The 21,062-nt window shown below is 43.1% G+C and overlaps 1 protein-coding gene across 4 annotated transcripts in view; it reads left to right on the forward strand.

Annotated features, from left to right (window-relative positions):
* LOC126876531 (epidermal growth factor receptor) overlaps positions 1–21,062 on the forward strand; it is a 172,889-nt gene that overhangs the window by 89,127 nt on the left and 62,700 nt on the right. The window contains exon 1 of one of the 4 annotated variants that reach the window (XM_050639384.1): positions 5,148–6,213. The exons of 2 other annotated variants lie outside the window; for them this stretch is intronic. The gene's annotated coding sequence lies outside the window, so the exon portion shown is untranslated. Of the gene's footprint in view, positions 1–5,147; positions 6,214–8,170; positions 9,846–21,062 lie in introns of those variants that run through there. One more of the 4 variants, XM_050639398.1, reaches the window with a different exon arrangement.

Consider the following 21,062-nt stretch of genomic DNA (forward strand, 5'->3'; position numbering starts at 1 on the left):
CTTCAAAGTCGCCGTGGAGGCCGCGGTGTATATACCTTCCAGTGCCACTTTTATCTGATTCGCGTACGGCAACGCGGTCGACGTTGCAAGAGGAATGCGAGGAGAGCCTTCGTTCGTTCGAAGCGAGCAACATCAGGAGAAGAGAAACGAGAAGAGAGAACAGGTTGGCGAATAAAGCAACGCGGCAGCTGTAAATCGCGCGTCGAAGCGCGAGATACGAGCTTGGCCCTGTCTCGCTTGAGGTCCGCAACGGCCGCCATAGAGATTGATCTCACGCTTCCTTATGGCCGTCATCGTCGTCCTTACCATCGGAATTATGGCCCTGATCCGCGTTGCGGATACGTCTGGAATTCCTCGAAAAGATCTACCCCCGGGCTACCTCGTTCGCTGACGCGCGTGCTGATTTTAGGGTTTATGTCATAAACTCTTTAACCACAAATGGATTCAACCGCTAGATTAAAATGCGCCCGCCACACGGCTCGGCAACTTCTTCTTTAACAATAACGGTTTTCGAATCGAAACGAATATTTGCAGTAGTTAATAGCGAAGCGTTAATGGACACCAACCAACACCAATGTCGTGTCAAACATACTTTGGTGATGTGCGAAATTTTTTCAGTTTTATCCATTCCGTTTATCCATAGAAGATTGTAAGAGAGTTTAAAATAATTTTATTAGTAAAAAGTAAAAAAGTATGAATAACTTGTTAATAAAGAAGAATAAAAAAATCCCAACTAATATTTAGAGTACAGTTATGGAAAAGGGTACGTGCCATTGAGAAATAACATTGAGTTGTAATATCGAGCCGTGATACTAACTTCCTCCCTCCTCCAATTCTGATATACTCAACCACGGTTGATCAACCGGTCAATCACAGACATTCATCGTATACGAGCTGTGTTTAATAAACCGACACGAACCTCATCACCGATTGAGTTAAATTCCCAACTAATTACTTTATAATTATCGATGCCCATTAATTTGGAATCTTTTTAACGTCCCACGGCGGAGCGTATTTTGTCATCGCGCGTTAGGTCGAACGGTTACATTCGAACGAAGTGCATTACGCGCGAAAACAAGAAAACGATTGGTAAGAGAGGACGTGGAAAGAGAAAGAGCAAGAGAGCGGCGATGAGCGGTGGAGACGAGAAGGGAGAACGACAGAAAGAGAACAAATTCGATGACAAGGGTGGGGAAGTCGCGGAAAGAGAGTAGGAGAGGTTATGTCGCGGCTAAATTTAGGCCCACGCGTTCATGAAACCACCTGTTGATTCCTGGCAAACTCGTGCGATCACCATTATCGCCCCGAGACGAGTTGCACGTTCGATAATTGGCATTATCGTAAATAGTAAATCACTGATTCCTGATAAGTTTAAAAGTTCTCATTTTTTTTTTTCGTTGTTTCTTTTATATCTGTAACGTAATTCAATTTGTAAATGTTGAATCGCCTTTTTTATACTTGAAGGCCCTCTTTATGCGTGTAGAAAGACAGTTAATTATTTTCTATTCTTTGTGCTACTAAACATAAATAGAAACGTAGCGGCACTTGAGCTAGAGGACAACTTGAATCATGTTGTCGTTTTGCCTCGGAGTATCAATATCGTTAGGACATAAGAATAAATGTAACAATAAATAAATTCCGAGTAAAACAATGTCGCCGCTACGTACAACCGTCAAACAAAGACGAATTAAAATTTTCCGGTACTCCTCCGACCAGTATAAATAAACGAACACAATTGTAAGACGACCAGTTTATCAGTCTCAGTCTCGAGCGATCTTATTAGCGATCTATATACAGTCTTTAGCGAATCCGTTAGTACCGAGCGTCTTAGCGAGCATTCTCTGTATTTATTAAATATTTTTAAATACATTTGACGATTCCAACAGCGAGTTACCACGTCATTTAAACCTCACGACCAACCATCATCTAGTAGACTACCGAAGCGTTCTGTTTTGCGACCAAGTTTCCAGGAAAAAATCAACTAAAAACATAATTACATAAAAGCTCCGCTCCCCAGCGGCTTAAATCCAAAGATGATATTAAAACACAAAAAATGTAAAACGCCGACACATAACATAGTATGGCTACGTCGTACCGTCGCGTATCGGTACCTTTGCCTAACACATCTTACCAAAATTCATAGTTTATTGTGAATACCCAAATGTATTAAAATGTATCTTGGTGTAATAAACATTATAAAAAAAAAACAACCATCATCTACAAAAATATAGATTAAAATATCTTGAAATGAAACTGATCAAACGATTCTCTTAATTATGAAGAAGTTGAATTTATGACCTTTTGTGTCTCGTCTTTTGCTATTCTCGTAACTATTTCGAAAACGTCAAATTTACAATAAACCATAAATTCGAAAGCAAATACTTCAAATTCGTTTAAATCCCTTTATATTCAAACGTTACGCTCACTTTCGCCGTGGAGCGTTCAAATCCAAGTCTATTAACTTTAAAATTCAAATTGTTTTAGAAATGACAGTTTGAAAGGCACGACTTTTCACATCAGCATTGGAAATAAAAGGATCGACGATTCGGTTATAGTTAAGGGCTTTAAAACTTATAAAGTAGCTGAAAGTCGACCTTCCAAGAAAGGTCTGGTATCGTGTCCCATCGACACACCCCTCTCCAATAATGACAAATGGAGTTGAAATAGATACGGACGAACTGCAATTTTGCAGTATTGTTCCTACGTTGTTACTAGTGTTAACGTAGTCGTGTCTTTCTATGGGGATCCTCTTTGCGGGGGTGAACCCGACCATTGGCAAACAAATACCTCAGGGATAGTCAAACCACTTGAAGGGAACAATACTGTTGCCCGGTCAGTGGTCGAAAAAAATTGTTAGGGATGAATTGAAAATGGTTGGCCGAGGGTCGGGCATCGAACGATCGAAATGGAACATCGACAGGCACCTGCTAAGAAGCTACCCTCCTGCGTTCCAGAACGTCTGTGGGAAGCTTCTTAGCTGTATCATCGTAGCTTTCTATCTCGAACGATCTAGAGAATAGCGATTCTTTTCGAGGTCTAGGAAAGAATTTTTGGTACGACAATGAGTCGGTAAGTTTTAACAATACTGAAAATTTAACGAAAGATTGTTTCCGACTGAATTGAGTGGTTGAAGTTCGGTTGGTCGATAAGTTGAGTTTCGTTAGAGAATTTATCGAATTGTTCAAACAGACGATTGAGTGTTTAATGCATTCGCGACATTGAAATAATCTCGTTAACTAGAAGTTTCTAGTTTCTAAGAAATTTCGCAGACTAAGAGATAAACATAATACATGAGATTAGTTGAGTGTAGCAAGGAAAAATGCAATGTACGTAAAATATTATGCATACGGTAGCTGTTTGTGGAATTTCCTATTTCACGAACATCGATTAAAACTTATATGCATCGAATTGAATAACAAACGTTATAAAAATTTGTTGACTTATCACTAAAAGTAAACTAATTTCTTGAATATATGGTAATGTTATATTTATTACAACATTAGGAACTTACTTATGTATAATAAAAGAGCCAGAATATTATATAATCGCAATACGCATAATAATTATGTTACACAAAGAGTAAAAGCATACATTAAACATTTGCTGTTTCAACAAATTCCCGTTACGTTCGCGTCGATCTGCCGCGTCAGTTCGAGCTTTAGTTCCACGAAACGTCTCCCTTTTTTCGCCATTTACCGGCACAAAGCGTTTACGCTTTAAGGCATAACCTCTACAGAAAGAAGCACCAGGTCTCTCGACCAAGTACTTACCTGCGTTATTACATATTTATGGTAAGACGTTTTCGCGTGGTTCGCGGAAGAAACAGTCGCTAGAAATCCCGACCGCGATTTTGAAAATGTTTCTCCTGTTCTCTGGCAGCGCTACTGGCTGTGGATTCTTCTTGGAAACAGAACGCGATGTATTTTCACGCCTGCTCAAGGTAGCTTTCACGTAACGAGATTCTATATTCTTGCGAATACAGCACTAGTGCTGCTTCATTAGGTATAGAGCACGAGCGGAGAGTTTCCGCGCCGATTGTACGAACGAATTTTTCTAACAATTCGTCGAATATAGAAGAACTATTCACTAATCGTCGAACGAGTTATCTAATTAATGGATCGAAATCAAAGGAATATGTAACCGTACTTCTTGGAACTCCTTACGCAACGACGCTTATTAGATTCATGAAACCTAAGGTAAAATTTTAGTTTACCAAAGGGCACGACACCCGATAAGATACCGCTTCCGGAATTCCCCTATCCTATGCAGCTGTGCACAGAAGGTATGGAAAGGTCGCCTGGTAGTCCACTTTACGATTCAAGCATTGACATAAAACTTCTTCTGGGAACGTTTACTGCGCCTCTCCGAGGGGTCTAAATCACGATCGTCAGGGTGACACCCACGCATCGAGCGCTCCAATTTTATTAAATCGCGGGTCGCAGTTTGAGCGGAGTAGCTCTTGGTATCTTCCTATTCCCTGCGTCGCGCTGACGGAAAAAAACAGAGTCAGGGAACATATGCTTTTTCCGAGTCCAGATGCACTGCGCGCGAGCAAATAGCTAGCAAGCAACCCTCGAATGCAGAAAGAAAGAGAGAGAAAGAGAGAACCAAGGGGGATCATGCTGGCCGTACATCCACACCGGAGAAGAAGCGTTTCACGTAGCTACAAAGGGGCCGAGAGTCGTGGCCCCTGCTCCGTGTGGCTATGTGCGCGCGTAGAGATACTTAGCAGTCGCTCTACCTGGCTAGAGGAGTAAAGTAGAGAAACCGAGTGATCCACGAAGGAAGAAGGACGAAGACGTTGGAGGAGGTGAAAGAAGAAGGAAGGTGAGTGCCGTGGTAAGGTAAGGCTAGGCGAGGCAAGTCGAGGGGAAAGGGAAGGGTACGAGGGACGAGGAGAGGCTAGGAGTTGTCTTCTGGTCGGTCGAGAGGGGTGGCGAGAGAGGCGAGGAAGTCTGACAGCAGCGAAGGAGAAGGTGGAGAGGCACTCTACGGTGGTGGCGACTCCGGTGCCGACGGTGGTAGTGGCGGTACCGAGCAACGTGTGCCGGTGGTGGTGGTAGAAGGTGGAAAGGGAGAGGCCTGAAGGTGCAGGAGAGGCGAGGAGAGGCTCCTGCCCAGCGTGGACCTGTGCGTCGTTGCATGGCCGACCTGGAGACTCGCTCTCCGCAAGGTGAGACGCGCGGACCGAAGAGGAGGCCTCGAAAGATCGGCTGGAATTCTCGTGAAAGCCGCCTCTTCCTTTCTCGTGTTGTTTAGCGCGTGCGCTCTTTCTCTCGGTGTGTAGTATCGTGGAACCGCGAGTGATCCGTGAAACAATCGTGTGTCGTCGTGGAAATCTTTGTTGTTCGGTTGTCGTTGCTCTCGTAGAGCATCTTCGTCCGCGGGATATCATCGTGGGTGGATACGATCACGGACGACTATCCAGGCAGTGGAGAACTAACGCGTGGTCGTCTCGAGGCGAACGGACACGTTGACACAAGGGGAGGCTCGAGAACTCTCGGGGTATTGTTGTCAGTGGAAACAGGTTGGCCGAAACGGTGACGATAAACTTTCGGATTTTATGTGGACGAAGGAACGACGAAGGAATTCGTTTCTCCGGTGTGTCCGCTCTCGGCAACTCGAGAACAACGGTCGAGAGAACGAGTTCGTGGAAGGAAGCGATGCCAGAACGACGCAGAATGCGCCGTCAACGTGTTTGACAGTGATAACGCGTGCGCGCGTGCACCTCTTATCAGCTGCGTAAATTCGATCTCGCGTGTCACCTCGTCAGTTGATCTCATGGACGCGCCTGTCTGGAGACGTCTGCTGTGTTCTTTCACGCATGTCGACCGTTTCGTGTGACGTTGCGTGCGTTGATCGTTGTTGGAGCACTTCTGACCAACTCGATTTCGATATCAGATCGCACGTCCGCCACGTACTATCCGTTCAAGAGGTTTGTTTCCTTGGCCACACATGGGATCACATGGACGACGTTAGTTTTTCCTCCATATCGAAGCCTCGTTTACGTGAAAGTGCAATACGAGTTTGCGGAACGAATATCGACAATGTTCTGTATGTTTCTGCCGGTGCACGCGGCTGAGGAAAACTTCGGGGACACGAGTTACTTGTTTTGAAAGTGAACGTTAGTTCCCTTGAAGTTTCGAACGTGCAACGTTTCGAATGCCTTGTCTTGGATATTTCGTCGGTCGAATGATCACTGCCAGATAGACGGTGAGTGACTTTATACATGGACACGCGTTATGTATCAGGTGTTGGGAGGGAAACCTTCGAGCTGTGTACAACGATCATACGAAACGAAGTTCCATCGTACGAAATAACTTTATCGAATCGGTGTTCTTTTTTCTTTTTTTTTCTTTCTTTTTTTTTTTTTTATCATTTCGATGCAATCCCTCCTGTTCGGTTGTTTCTTACAACGTTCCCGTTACAATCGTAGGGACTACGAGTAGTCTAACGATCGTAGACTTCGGTTCGTAGCTCCATCGCACGTTCACGCGGCAACGGCGAAAGTTTCTAGAGAAACGTCTCGTCCACAGTCGAGAGACGGTCTCTCTCCGGTCTGGTAGATCGACACGCCTTAACTTTTCTTACGTACATTCTTCCCTCGTGCAACACACAGGCCTGGAGTGTATTCTCGGCGACATCGGTCGAAACGCGGCCTTTTGCGAGCCGCCACCGAAAACGCGCAGCGACAACGAGACGCGCGTGTTTCCTGTAAAAAGCACGGCATACCGACGTTGCTTTTCAGCCAAAAGATTTATAAAGGACCGAGCCGGTGGCACCATCGCCATCGTGTTTCTTCCTCGAAATCGCGCGAGCCTAGACTTTCACGTACGAGTCGCGGCGCACGTTCGTCCCATAAATTCTGGCCGTGAACGTAAACAGATCCCCGCGAAACCATTTGTAGCTTGTCGCGGATCACTACGTGACCAGATATATAGGTTTTTACTCGGGCCGTGTCGACCGATCGCTCTTGATCATTTTGACACCGTGGTCAGGAAAAAGCACGATCCCTCGCGCGATCGACCACGATCGAATCCCTGAAGCTGGGGCTTCACCGTTCCCCTCATCTGAATTAGCGCTCGATCGACTTTACTCCGATTTCGCATCGCGGTCGTTCTGCAATCCGATCACCTTGTCAGGGGTGTATCGGACTTAGGAACGACGAATTCGATACAGAGCCCAGTGTTTGAATAAATATGTTTGGCCACGGGCTTCTTCGACTTGTCATATCCTCCTTCGCGTATTTTCCATATCTAACCGTTTGTTCCATTTCGTTCGTGGATTTTCTATTTGCACAGATCTCTCGAAACCTTCCTTACAAATTCAATTTCTCTTTTCGCTATCAACGTACGCGCTACGTGCCGATCCAACGTTTCGACGAACGTTTCCTCGTTCCCCTCGATATGCCGCGTTCCAATTGCTTCACATAGTTGTTGCACACGTATATACTAACCGACCGATCGTTGGTAAGAAACTCCGTGTCGATATCCAGGCCCACGAGCACGCGGATTGCACAAGCCTGGAATTTCTTCTTCGCGGTCTCGCCGGGATCTCTGCCGCCTAATGTTTGCTGGATCGTTAGTAACATCGAGAGACTTGAACGCCAGGGTAAGAAGCCGTCGGCTTGCGTTGGCGGCAAAACGCCCGTTTGAAAAACATCGACTGCCGAGCATGTGACATCTGCCACTGCACCGGACCATTAGGTGGCTTACCTTTTCAAACTTCTCGAGCCACGGGGAAATCATGGACCCGTCCACCCTTTTTCCCCACCGCCTGTTTCCCACTGGAGTTACCCTGTGACATCTGCTTGTGTCGTCTCTGCATGGAATTTCTTCGGTTAACACACGTTGTTGGTTAATATATGACGCTAGACTATCGATCAGACTAATTATCGATTAGACCGCAAATAATTTCTGTATTTAGGGTTCCATCTTCTTTCTCCTCGCTTCATTTCTCTACGAGCGCTTGTAAAATTATGACTTTGTGTAAATATCCGCAGTCTAGTTGTCACGTAGACAACGTAATGCTTGCTTTATCGTAATGAAACGAAACATACGAAGCTCGTGATAACAGTGATTCGATCTTTCCTGAGCCTCTGCTAATCTATTAACGACGTTTTAATAATATTATTTAAAAAATGGCAATGCCCTATAAAGCTTTTCATCTTTTAGTAAGTACAAGGTAATAGGGATTCGATAGCGATAAATTATACGCAGCTCAATAACGTCGATAGAGTTTGTTTCTCGGAAAGACAAATGTATTCCACCTCATTTGAAAATCATAAAATAGGGCCGGGATGATTTCCATGTTTCATCCGGGTACAAATTTATTCCTGCGTAGACAAAATGAAGAAAAGCAGCCGTATAATTTGTTGAAATGCACTAAACGAAGCCGCATTAGGTTGCCGGTGTGCGAACGTTCGTCACGATAACGAATGCCTTCGACTCTTCTCCGCATCACTCGACGACGGATACCACGTTTGGGATGTCGCTTTATGGTTATGCGTACATATGGATGCGTCCACTCGGTCGAGTATGATGTAGGATGCGTTCAGTGTTCTCGTGAAGCAGCGTATTGAAAGAAAAAAAAAAAAAAAGAAAAAAGGATATATATATCCTACTTCCTCTAAGGACGCGCCTACTCTTGAAACAGAGGAACTATAATCCGTTCGCGTTGTAGGTTCTCCAACCAAAGATAAGACAGAAAGAAAACAATAAAAAAGAAAACCTGACGAGGAATGACATTAGAATGTCATCCATATAATTAGAATAAAATTAAACGCATCGCTGAAAATGCAGTAGACTTCTATGTTTTGAGGTAATTTATGGAAAAATCCTGTATCGATGGAGCGTGGTGTGTGTTTTTGTAGATGCTGAAGAAACTCGGAATACCGATGACGTGAACGTGCAAGACGGCCTACACGAAATTCCCTTGCTTTTTCTTCGTCCTGAAAGCACGTTTCCCTACTTGCAGCCGAGAGGAGAACCGATTGTTAGAGTAATCGATGCAACGTGCATTGTTAGCGGCGGTTCCGCGCGCCACGGCCAGCCATTATTTTCAACGGAAAGACAAGACTCGTGTCGGTGATAAATACGTTGCGCAACATTTTTGCCTCTTTTCCGCTTACTTCGATTCCTTGATATCGCGTAATTTGTCACATCGACCAGTTCGTGCTGGATGTGGACGGAGTAACCAGCACGGTACGTCGCTGCGACGTAGGCGCGATAGTGTTTACGTTATCGCGACCAATCTATCTCAAATATTTCTACGCTTTACCTTTTGCTCACGAGCTAAGTAATCATTCGATAAATATTATCGTAATTACGACGCTCGCATAATTTTACGTATCGTAAATCGATAATGATCGTTTTATCAGTTTAACGCTTCGTCGGTTATCATAATTTTATCAGCTTAATAACAAAATCTATCTCCAAATGCGAAGAAGTATGTACAATTTTTGTTAATTTTCTAACTTTTATGTATGACTTGATTTCTAAAAGAAAGTGTTCGCGAGTCTTCCAAGCACGAGTACCTATTTTTCTTCTGAACGTTCTGCAAAAAATGTCGTTACATGGCTTTCAACTCGAGACCTTTTTCTGTACCCATGAAAGCGATCGTTTCTGCGTGAAAAAGACTTGTGCCAAGTGACCGAGAGTTTACGGTTTTCCCGGACATAACGTGCAAGAGTCGAGAGCAGGGCGCGTAGCTTTTGGAGCATCTATGGGACACTTCAAAGCCCGTGCAAGGTCCTTGAGACCCATCTTAGTTAGAGGATATTGACGCCGGATCCCTAGGGGTTACCTCATCTTCTTTGTTATAGCCTGGATGAAAAGAATATACAGGTATACACGCACACAGACGTACTAGACTATTACTTCGAAAAAAAGTTTGTCTCTCTGGTCATAAAAAATGTTAATTTCTCCAGAAGAATTCGATATTTCGTTTCTCGACGATCATCGTTTCCTTTTACCCGTTGATGTGTCTTAAACGCAGCGATTATTAATCGATAATCATCCATAATTACTACTCTTTTTAATGAAATCGATATAATAGAATTCCATTAAATATATTTTGTTTTTTGGCCTCGTAAAGAAGAAAGAAACGTTTTCATATAGAGAGATGGTAGAAAAAACATTTCAGAGATTGTACGGTGTAAACGTTTAATATCTTGTTATACACGTAATTTAGATAAGACACGGAATTTATAGAGCATCGATGACCTCGTTAATGACGGCAACACAAAGATCTGTCGCTCGTTAAAAGTCCAAGACGTCACGTTTTACTGTTATTCTTTGCTCAATCCGCAGAGTTATTAAGACCAATAAAGCATCGGAAACCTTGCATAGAAACGCAAATCGACGAACCTATCGATTTGTTTACTCGACGACGAGAAAACCTGCAATTTGTGCAATTTTTTATCGTCAAATAGAATAAATCTTTGTTTACAATACATTGTTCGTTGCGATTACAAAACCAACCAACTACGACAATCATCACTCGTCCTAATAACTGTTTGATAGCGTAATTATAGCAATTTCGCGGTGTCGAAGACGGATTGTCGTTGACAAGAAAGAGAGACAAGCCAATTGTCAGCGACCTTTTTCTTATGTAAGTAAGAAACTAAGAATGCGCGTTTAAAGAGAAGTTTCTATAATATTTCCATAATTAATCAAAATTACTTGGAAACAGTATTACGATACAATATAATTGGCAACAATTCGATACGCTGCGAGATAAATACTGTTACGAGTATTCGATAACCACAATGTAGAACGTCGGAATCAAAGTCAGAAAATTAAGAAGACGATCGATCTTCATCGACATTCAGGATGTTGAATAATCGATGAACGACCAAGCGGTTAAAGTATTATCTACGTAAACGTCGAATAAATACAACTTTATATTCTGTGCAACTATATAACATATTGTATAGTGAATAGATATCTATACAAATAACGTAGAATCACGTTAGAAACCTAACTCCGATCCCGTAAAAATTTCTACGGAAAACTAAGAGCGACAATGATGTAAACAAATCGAACAGCACGCAAATCTCTAATTAAATAACAAACGAGCTTGCATATTGCTCGAAAATCGCGAGTCGAATCATAGCCCCTTAAATTTCACAATTGACTTACTTTCACGGCGACCACGTATCGCGGCAAACTCGCGACTGTTCGTGATCAGTTTTTGTGTTTCTCGCACGAACACTCGAGACGCGCGGGGAGAACATACGAAAGATCGCGTTTAACTGGCTCGCAAATCGCTCACCGAGTCGAATAATCGTCCGTACGTCTATAATAGTCGATAGGTGGCTGGTTGCACATCTCGGGAGATGCTGGAAGGTCCAGAGTCGAGGGAAAGGCGAGAGTGACGTCACCGGCAGGAATGAGGTTAAACCGATGCTAAAGTTACGCTCGAATGGTAGCTATAGCGTGGACCATGGTGCAGGATGCACGCGAGATGCATGGTCCTGCGAGAAGTGTACGCAGCGTCCCGGGACTCGAGGTTTCCCGCGAGTCGACCGAGCCGCGAAGAGAGGATCATAGATCCGTGATTGCATCACAGATATGTTGGACGTTGCGCCGTTCTTCGCAAGTACCTCGATCCTCTGCCAAGATTCGAGATAATCGAGCCTCAACCGTTTCTCCGTGTTTCTTCTTTGATTTCGACTGTGATATTAGCGAGATGCGATTACGATTCTCGCGATTTCTGGCTGATCGCATGGATCACGTTTGATCGTGCTAGAAAGGATTACTTTATGTACACATGTGGCTCACGATCGTACTTGAACGGCTTACCATGGAAAACTGTTACGTATACATCGTATGTGTCGTATAAAGCATATTGAAATTTCATTAATACCGTAATGGAACGTTATCGTCGTGATTGTATTGGTAATATTAAAAAAAGAACAATCTGAAAGTGTATACGTATAGAAGTTACAAGATATTTACTGCAGACATATTTCTAATAAAAAGTTAGTATACAGGATGAATAGGCGTTTTAAGTGTACAAGCGTTAAAATAGTCTTTGCGAACATTGACGTTTACAATTAATATAATAGATAATTGACCGTTCAAGTACTTTTGCTAGCTATGCGAATATTTTTGTAGCTTCTATGTAAATTTTCATATTTCTTTCAAACTTTAGCAATATAAGTGCGTGAGTTAAAATTGATTCAATCTTCGATGCTCGAGGTATTCACCGAATAAATGATATTTTCGTTTCATGCGAAATTTAGAAACGCGCTTATGCTCGTGAGATATCTTGTTCGATATTGGGAGACGTATGATGCAGTATCGAAAAGATAAAGGGAATTTTATTAGTTAGCATTCGCACCTGGTAAAACTCACGAACCGCTGTTGGACAACGCTCTTATCTCTTATCACGGACTCGTATACTCGTAACGCTCGTTCGTACACGAAGCTTTACTTCTGCTGTCAACATCTAAATGTTAATCTTCAACGCGAGTCTTACACAAACACGCAACTTGCAACGAAACGAACGTTCAAAGGGTACCAGAGATCGTTTCAACTGAAATGTTTGTAAATCTCTCGGACATTATACGATCAACGCGTCTGATATTCTTAATGTAATTAAGACTCAAACATAATCAACGATCAGTAGAATCATTGGCTTCGTTTGAACTCATATTCCATTTATGACAAGAAATTTCAAGAATTTGCTCGATATTTTCCCCCTTACTATTTTTCTTCTATTTAAATCGTACGATTTTGCGCAATTCCTCCGTAACATTCAACAATTCTATGGAGTACGTCCGATTTGTGTAAAAAGCTTTTATACTCATCTCTGTTATATTGGTAAAAAGAAATGACAACCAAAACGTCCAACTCTCCTCTTATTTATCGGCAAAGAGAAATAATTCCAGAACACTCGGATCTACTCTCTTTTGTCAGGAAAAAGAAATAATTCTGTAATTGTACGATGTAGTCGCCGAATGCTCCGAAACCTTTGAACTCTCGACTGCTCTCGCTATTTGCTATGTCACGACACAGGATTCATGGAGAGCTTTGTCTTTAGCCAGAGCACGACTTTGGCTGCATAATATGCGGTCAGCCTCTGGACCAGGCACTGTCGGGTATCTATCTACCAATACAGAGGGGTAACATCGTGTACCGAGCTACATACCAACACGAGTTTCTCAGCCGGGGCTTCTCTATCTACGGAGGATCTCCGGTGGTATGGACGAGCTCGTGCTGACCTCGAGGGCTAAAGATTACAAAGGCTCGCCACGACTAGAATCCAACCTCTGAACGAGATATATAGGAGCTTACACGTAGCTCTCTAATCTCTGTATATCCAAGCTTCGAGAGCACGCGGTTAGGTGGCCAAGTCCAGTTGCAGAAGAATCTTATGATCGCGTATTTTTCCGTTGATGCGGCTCCATCAGAGCGCGGAACTAAGCGAAAGGAGATATTATCTCGCGATGCTTCGCATGCCTTTATGCTTATACGCTGCCTCGTTCGGTCTCGATGCTATTGGTTTCTATTTCTTGCTTTCGCAATTTTCCGAGGCTTAATTGAGTTTAGAAAGAATTTTGAATTTAGAAAGGATAAGAAGTTTAAAAGACCTTGAATGGTAAGATTTTTAATCGATGATATTCACACGCGTTGCATCTGCGTTAACGCAACGTTTCATTTGTAACGTTTTATGGCCAATTAGATTCGTCTGAAAAATATTCCAGCGGAGAAATTGAAAATCTATGCTCTACCATAAAAATACATAAAACACCATCTATAAGAATATTCAAAAGTAACTGTTGTTTCCGAGCCTTACCACAAACGTACTTTCCCTTCGAATATTCATCCACGTTATTTCCCAACCGGACCTTTCCCAGAATACCTTCAACCTTGCCCGAACCCGAGCCACTTTTTCTCCTCGGGCGGCACGCGATTTCGTGCGTACAATTACACATGCTACGTACTTACGTTTAGCGGCGATCGAACCGTTCCATTCTCGATGGCATGCCTCGATCGAGAAAATCGTTTCTCCTTTTGTTTTTGCAAAGCACGCGGCAGCGTAGCTCGCGTTGCTTACGTGGGTCGGTCGAAATGAAAGGAACGAAACCGATGGCCGATGGGTAGGTAGAGATATACGTACTGTATCCAGCTAGAAGTACGAACCGCTCATTGGCTGGTAATTACGTCGATTATACTCGGTTTTTATGATTGCGTCGCGAGCTCACGGTTCTACGTGCCGCGCTCACTTACGCAAATGAGCGGTCGTGCACGAAAGGAAAGCAGTACGAAATACATCGACTCTCGATCATCCGATAATTGATCTTGCGTGTCGCGGTTGTCCGCGTGAAACGTGCATATGGTAGTGAACGGTTGAAACTGTTATTAGACGATTACGTGATACGAGTTTGCGGATCTAAACACCGAGCTAATCGTTGCCATCGATATCGCCCTTTCGGACACCCACGTGCTGTGTCGCCTTATCGCTGGCAGTTTGTTATTACTGGATGAAGTCGGTACGCGCAAATCGTTTAGCGCTGTCGGGGTATTAAACAGGAAAGATGTAGGATAGCTCGATCAAGTACATAATTTGCGTTGTACTTGGCCAATTAGTACTTGTACTTCAACTACGTTACGTTAGGTTTGTTCTTTATTTTGTTTATCGATCTCAGTTTATCGCGTTGATTAGGATATAATATATTCACTGTTTGTATGATATACTGCGTCAATTTTTTACTCCTTTGAACGTTGAATATGCTAATAAGCATCGATCCAATGGATTTTAAATATCAAGTAGATTTAACATTTCGACGTGTAATTTATTTACGAGCCTTTTTACATTTCGCTCACATACCGATCATACGTATTAGAGCACCGTAATAAATATGACGCGAATGAAATAACAGATTTGTAGTAAAATAACTAGAAAATAAAAACAGTCGCGCGTTCATTGCTATTAAATATGTTATGATCAGCAGTGTATATATACGCGCTTCTTTTTGCGCTGAATATTTTCAATTTTCCCTACATATAAATAACGTCAAACATCGATATCATCGGTAACATCAAGAAACAAGCTGGAGTTAAAACTTAAAGCGTCAATTTGTATCAAACACAACCAATCACTAAATATATTCAATTTCCCCATCGCAATCATAAACAACGCAACTACCACGATTCAGATACGTATGAAAGAGTGATGCGAAAGATCATTAGCGTCAATCGTCAAACTTAGCATTCCAGAGACTGAAGTCGTTCGCTAAACGAGCGTGCACAGCCGGGCGAAGGCACGAACCTCGTGAAAATTACATCATAACTTGGATTTTTCCGGCTTTGGTCGCGAAACGAACGGCTCATTTCACCACGTGTCGCATACCCGTGGTTAGTATTCACGGTGCCGGCGTCCTATTAACGCAAATACGTCCCTGCGAAACCAGTTTGCGTCCCGACGGTGTAAAACCCGACGATTGATTGGTGCAGGACCGCGAAACAGTCGCTTACATTGGCACGCGCTGCCCGGAGAACCGGAGTGGACTCCTTAGGAACACGGTATCCGTCTTGCAGCCGAGACACCAACTCGACAAACGAGTATTCGAACATCTACACGCATACTCGCACCAGTACGTTCGCCACTTTTTCATTTTCTTCCTCTTTATTTTCCTATTCGCACGGGGTTGCCTGTGTGTTTCAAAGTGAAGAGCCATCCTTTACCATCGCGAGCATACAGTTCCACTTACGATCAATTAGCAGAAAGAGAAAGGAGCATGGAGCGATTTGTTGGAATTTCATTGTTAACGTTATAGTGGTAAGCGTTCGCTTCCACGAAGACAATATGTTCGAACGTATGCTGGAAAATACAGGATTTTACGGGCACGGTTTCGAGAAGCGATCGCTTCTGATACGCCGTTTGCATTAATCAGGGGTAGACGCAGCGTTGTTTGGAATAGTAAGGAGGAAATATTTATAGAAAATTACTTCGAACGACTTTGAGATAGATGGTGGGATGTCAAGTTACTGTTTGATATTCAGTATCTATTTTTACTTTCTTACAAAACGGACATTTGTTCAAATTATTAATAGAAAAAAGTACATGGTGTATAGACGAATGACGTAAGTTTATATTCTTACTATCAGTATCTTGAAATATCAGATATTAAAGCGTTATTTCAAGATACTTTCCAATATCTCAATTTTAGATTGATCAATTAAATAACGAATTGGGTAACTGATTCGTATGCCGCTCTATAAACGTGTAATCTATACGAGATATGACATCAAGAGATTAAAAAACAACTGCCTCATATCTCCCTATTATGCATACCACTTTAGAAACACACCACAATCACAGAGCAGAATTTCGACCGACATACAATTAGCAAATCACCGGTCGCACCGAAAGCTCGCCGACGAATGGGTAGGTTCGGTCGCGCATAGGCGACTTGTGCGACGCGACAGAAGGCGCGTGAGTCGTACACGCGGCCTGTTCACCGTCTACACGGTGTCCACATATGGCCGCTTAGCCGTACCGTTCCCTCGCATCGTCTCTTCTCCTTCGCCTCTAGAGTCCTTGACGCCCACCCTGTGTGTACAGTTCTTCGCCGCGGGTATCTCAGGACGTCCGAGACGACGTCCTGCTTCCCAGACGCTGGCAAGCCCTGCGAACCTCCATTGTACGAGGAAACACTCGCGGCGCCTTGCATAATTGACCGGTGTCCCCAATGGACGCTTTTCATCTTTCCAAGTGGCCCCAGACACTGTCTCCGAGCTATTGTTCAGTTCGTTCTTCTAGACACGTCGTCGTTCATCGATGAGATCGAAGGTCACTGGTTTCGGTTAGGTTTGCAGCGACCATTGTGCAAAGTGCATAATTGAAAAGAAGACGAGTAGAGGTATATCACATTGATCGGCCGTAATGGATCACTAGCGATGGAATAGGTTCGAAACTGTGTCTCGTAATTGAGGTTCTCTAAAACCAAACTCATCAACGCCAATTTTTGTAGATTTCTCAATTTCGTTACCTACGTAGTATAATTAATATTCAATTTTCAAGAGACGAACAATATACTTAAGTTTTCACTTAAAAAATGTTATTTATAATGTTATTTTTTCTTAAATATCAGTTTATGGAGTTGATCGATAAACGCTTCAATTATAAATGTGTATGGTGCATTAAGTATAGGACAAAAGTTGAGGGTGAATAAGGAATCAGAATGTTGTAATTCGGTGTTACAACTGAACGTTATAACCTGGTGCTATGATTCAATATCACGATCTGGTATTATATGGCCTGTTTATAACAGCACCATTGCGCATAATAACGTCACTGTTTGAACTCTCGCCTTCGGTTTCATTTCATTCTCATAGACAAAAGCGTTCTAATTCTCCACTGCGAATTCAAATTTCCATTTCTCCTTCCAATTATGTAAATTAGCGTGCCCGATGATACTCGTCTCAAAAACAAAGACACCTCGATATTACTTTCACGCTCTCTCTCTCTCTCTCTCTCTCTCTCTCTCACGCTCAAACGTACCGAAAACAATTCCTCGTCGCAGCAGGGCTAAAAAATCCGGTGGACCGAGACTTCAGGTAATCAAGGGTTCCTGATGAAGACGACAGACGACGCGACGCAGAATCAAGTCGTCTTCCTTAATTACCCGAGGCCCATCGTGCCGGTAGGCGCGAAGTTCGATCGATTCCGGGGAACCGCGCGGAATTTGCCGGTTTCTCGAAAGCTGGCGCGCGAGATCTTTCGTAGCCGAAGAGGCAACAGTTGATTTCTTGCCGATCTCGTGGCCGGTGGACGCGCGTCGATCCTATCCTGACTCTCCTCGTCTTTCTGTCTCCCTTTTACTCGTTCACGGTCGGTATGTTAATGTCATTCTCCCGAATCCCTACGGCCTCGATTCGAGGTACTAGCCCGGCCAGGTTTTTCGTGTCGGGAACGATGTCGCTTCTAATTGACGAGTGGCGGACGTAGACGCGGTCCGGGGAACGAACAACAAGGATTCGTCCGTGTACCTGGTGACATGTGTCCGAGGTGTTCGTAACGACGTTCATCCGTGTCTTATTATACGCTGGACACCCCGATATTTTCGGCGGATCGCGGCAAATGCTGGTTTAGCCGAGTCGAGGGAACGAAATACGGAGGAAAAAGTGGCGACGAGTTGCCGACCTCTGTCGCGATATTTCAGCGGGGTAAAAGAAGTCGCCATCGCGAGCTCCTACCGCCGTTGCGGTGTCTGACGTGCCACGAATGTGTTGAGATTTGTTGCGCGAAGAGAGGACTGGATTTATCAAATGCTGCACCACACAGTGTTTTGTCGATGAGAGAGTAGCGCGGAAGGTATTGGAAACGAATGATAAATCGTATCTTGTCGGGAGGATAATTTTGTCATCTTTTACCCTGTCGTAGTGTAATACAGTTACGAAAGATTCAAAATTACGAAGAATTATTGACGAGATCCGTTACATTTCGAATGGAAAATAAAAAAGATGCGTGTATTGATGCTTGTAATTATTTGAACGACACTGATAGTACATTTTTTGAATAATTGAAGTTCAAGACACATATCGCTTTTAGCCAATAACCCAACCTTTAAACAACAATTTCTGAGGGATTAAAGTTAAATAATCTTTAAAGTTACGTTTGTTGATAATATTAAACACGACTTAATACTACCATATTTATCGTTCAGCGATATATAAGTATGCATTTCGCATTCCACTCCTATATTCAAGCAGTGATAAAGCGTGTCTACATGTCCAGATATCAGGCACCTTTTATCAATATTTAATTTTCCATATTAACATCTTCGAAAGAATATATTTGCAGGTTTATATTATTTTCACTTGTACGTAGATTTTAGGAACAAATTACGACCCAGCCGTTAAATAAGAAGAATTAAATTATCAAACGCTAGAAAAAGGACAATATCTATTAATTGATCATTGTTACCAAACGAAACTAATACCAGTTTCCAAGCCATTACTAAAATCTACTTTAAACACTGACCTACATCCATAGATCTACGTTTGATCTCGCAAGAAGGTGCAATCGATCGTGTTTAACCAGTTACACCGTAGCGACCGAAATTTGCAATTACACACGCTCGGCATAAATCTCGGCCGAAACGATATAAATTCCAGCAGCCGATCCATTAAACCGCTAAAACCGGCGAAATCGCAGCAGGCAGCAACGACTTCATTGGAGTGGAATCGCGGGGAGGAGATACGAGGCTCGTCACCTTGATCCCCCGAACAAAGAGGCCTGTCTTTCCTGCTTGCTCGATACTCGCGGAGAGAGAAGCCCCGCTAATGACTCGAAAGAGACGCGGTTGAAAACGACAGACAAGTATACCTTTCAAGGCGCTGGCCACGTGGGCGAATCCTGCCGTTTACGGATCCGAAGGATCCTAGCTACGTCTGTTCTAATAAGCTCTCGTCGAGTGTACAACTCGCGAGAGGCTCACGACCGTTCTACGCGTGGGAGAAAGAGAAAAACCGGTGTAAAAGGGAAAGAGAGTCGAACAAGACAAGGATGGACAGAAGGAAACGACAGAAGAAGAAAGGAAAACGATTAGAGGTAAGACTGCAAAAAGAAGAGAAGGAAAAGGGGAGTTGGAAACGCGAGGAGTACTCGAATCGTGACGTTGCACGGCAAGTAGGTGTTAGGCCAAGTGGGTGTCGCTCCTCTGGAGAACGCGCATCGAGGAGAGTACGCTGCAACGGTGACATCATCGGTCACGCAGTCAGCTGACTCGACTTAGATGGAGCGAAAGAGCGGAGAAAAGTGCGCTGCATAATTATCGTTGTCCGCGTAACTATTATCGTCTGTATTCGTACAGACACGGCCTCAATAGTCGAACGGATGTCGACCTTAACGCAATCGAACAGCTTCGATGCATTCCCCTCCCTCGGTGGCCAGTAGCGGACGTGTTTTTTCACCGATCGGAAGTGCGTTGGTGGATAGGAACGTAAGGTGGACTGACGCAACGATTGGGATCTTTCGACGGAGGACAGTTACCTGTGACAAAATTTAAAGAACTACGACTAACTTTTTGTGGGATTAAATATACATCTTCGCAGCCTGTTGAACGTTACGAAAGCAAGTTTTTATTTTGTTATTTACAGAATTAGTATTTACGAACATATACTCATCAACGAATTACTTGAAGTCAAGAAATTAATAAGAGTGAATATGGCAAAATTCATGCCTCTAATAATAATTCTTGGATTTTACCTTTTAGTATTTTTTTAAAAAGTTCCAACGAATCGAATGTATGCGAAGTAAATATTACGTCATTTGTGGTACTTTTAACGTAAACAACGCGCGTCAACTTGTGCGTACAGTTATGCGACTGGTTTTAGTATGCCAAGTATGCTGTATCAGCGTGCAGATTTTCCGACCGAAGTAGTATTCTACGCTGGTTGAGGTTAAAGAGAAATTGCAGGAAGTTCAGGTTTCTTCATCGGAGACACTCACCCGTGGGTTATAAATGAAAATACACGACCTTCGCTACTACTCATGATTACAAATTAGTTTTGCACTACACAGAAATATTTAATTTCCCTTAAGGAAAATATTTCCCAAGGCAAGTTCTCCTCACAAAATTACGATTTCTCCAAATCCAATTACGATCTTAGTTATGTTCACTGACGACTTTCAAAGTACATATAAAATCAAGTATACATATATTTCTTGGTCGCGCTTTCTGTTGTTTGAGCAAACGAGTCAGTAAACCGGCAGAGTGGTTCACCATTCTCCCAACGATCCTCTAACTTGCGAAACTTTCTCTACTCTCTCTTCAAGGTACTGGGAAGTGCACACATATATAATGCATAGCTATTACGTGGAAAAATCTGATTATCGAATATAACCTGTATACTGTATAGCAGTGCCCAAACAATTCTACAGGTACTCACCCTACTAGGGTAATTTGATCTAACCTCGAAATTTGCTCCTTGGCCTTGAATCGCTACAAGTAGCCCCACCAGCTTTACTGCGTCAGTTAATACTAAACACTGCGCTATGCTACGATCGTATTTCACCTTCCAAGCTGTGTATAGTGCGAGGCACGC

Source organism: Bombus huntii, chromosome 2 (genome assembly GCF_024542735.1).
Source record: "Bombus huntii isolate Logan2020A chromosome 2, iyBomHunt1.1, whole genome shotgun sequence".
Lineage (NCBI taxonomy): Eukaryota > Metazoa > Arthropoda > Insecta > Hymenoptera > Apidae > Bombus > Bombus huntii.